Source organism: Nicotiana attenuata, unplaced genomic scaffold (genome assembly GCF_001879085.1).
Source record: "Nicotiana attenuata strain UT unplaced genomic scaffold, NIATTr2, whole genome shotgun sequence".
NCBI lineage: Eukaryota > Viridiplantae > Streptophyta > Magnoliopsida > Solanales > Solanaceae > Nicotiana > Nicotiana attenuata.
In genome coordinates, this window is record NW_017671785.1 from 230,045 (window position 1) to 232,202 (window position 2,158).

Sequence of the window (2,158 nt, forward strand, 5' to 3'; positions counted from 1 at the left end):
AGTCATTACAATCCTAACTACCCATAGTCCCACGAGTACAAATATATGACTAGATCCCAAAGCCAAGTACACATCGACTCCCAAATCTCCAATTCTTATTTTCCAAAATCATAGTAAAAAAACCCCAAATTTCTCTTTCAAGTCCCATAATCTAGGTGTAATCTAGGTGTAATAATACATGGGAAAACAAGATATTATATTAAAAATAAGTAGAAATCACTTGCCCTCTTGCCTTGTCTGAAAATCCTCTTCAAACATTGCCCATCTCCAAGTCTAGGGTTCAAAATATGAAAGAACGGGCTAAAATCCCAAAATAAGTCACTTATAATTTTTGCCCAGGGGTTCTCTTCGGGAACGCAACACTTTCCTCGTGTTCACGAAGCACAACATGCAACAGTCCAAAATAACCCTCAACAAATGCAGCTTCCCCCTCGCGAATGCAATGCACGATCGCCCCAGGCCTACGTAAACGCGAGCCTCCACCCGCGATCACAAAAGCCAAGCCCAGCCAATACCCAACCTTCCCCACAAATACAAAACGTGACCACCAAGACGCGAACGCGAAGGCCAATCTGCCATAACACACCATAAATGGACATCCCAGTCGCAAATGCAAAGAATAAACCTCCCTACTACCAAATACACTCTGCGATCGTGAAGAAGGACATGACACTAGCAAAATTTTGCAATTCCAACAATGCTCTGGGTGGTCCAAAAATCATCCGAGCCACCTGGGACACTGTCCAATCACACCAACAAGTCTATAAACACTGCTCGGACCTATTCAAAGCCTCCAAATACATACAATAACATCACATCAACGAGTCAAAGGCCAAAACAAAAGTTGAACTTCTCTTAAGTTCAAGAACTTTAAAACATCAAACCAAGCATCTGATTCAAGTCTAGCAAATCCGGATAACAACCAAACTTTGCACACAAGTTCCATGTGAGAAGTATAACATGGTTTCATTAATTATGTCTAAAGTGTTGTACAATGACCTATTTATATACAGTGATTACATAATAATAGGTATTTACTTCCCAATGTGGGACACTATACATTACTAACTATTTAACACTCCCCCTCAAGATGGTGCATATAAATCATATGTACCGAGCTTGTTACCGATGTAACTAATACAAAAACGAGTAAAAGACTTAGTGAAAGTCCGCCATAAGTAAATTGATAAAAGCTCAAAAATGATATGTCACATCCCGCATTTTCGTACGTTAAAGTTTCGTCGTAAGTTAATCGACGTAAGTTCGGGATTGAGATTATTTTGAGATTATAATCATTATGCTATTTCAAACAAGTGATAAGTAAATTCGTGAAGGTGAGAGGGTAAGCAAATCGAAGAAAATGAGTTTCATCGAAGTTCGTCATTTTGGGATAAAATACGGTCTAAGCTATAACACCGGTATTTATCGACTAGTACCATACAAGGTACCGCATGACCATGATAGTAAGGTGTATAAAGTGTGTAAAAAGTGAGTAGTATTTTGAGTAATTGAGATAATTCTTGATTATGTGGATAATTGGTTAATTATTGATTTACTGAGAGATTAACCAAATTAACTAAAGGTTGTGGATAATTATTTAAGTAAGATTTTGATAATTATTAGGGGGGACAACAATCCACGTGGGATTATGAAGATATGGCACCAAATTGCCAACTAATCTTATATTTAAGGAGGTGGTGGCACTATCCATGTGCACCTTATCTTATTTTGGATTGAAAGATTCTATTAAGGCTTCTCTAAATTGACAAAGTGAAAGGCTTATGAGTTTGTAAACCTACAACAACAATACGGATGGAAATTTTGACAAAGTGGGATGTATTAATTCATTTTGGGGGAAAGCTGAACAAGGTCTTTATTGCTAAGCTACTATAGCATCGTTTGCTAAAGGACCAGCAACTTAATGTACAATGGCAACATGAACAACATGATATTAAGGGCAGACACGTTTTTCTATTTAAGGTAAGAAAGGATTAAGCTTTCTCTACTTCATTCTCCCGTCAATTTTGCGTTTCTATTACCGATTCCCTGTGATTGTTAACGGATCAAAGTTAGCTCGTAGTAATATAAAAGGGAATGAAGTTTAAAAGAGGGAAACAAAAGTACACTCCATCATCAACGACCTTCTACAAGCTTGCCG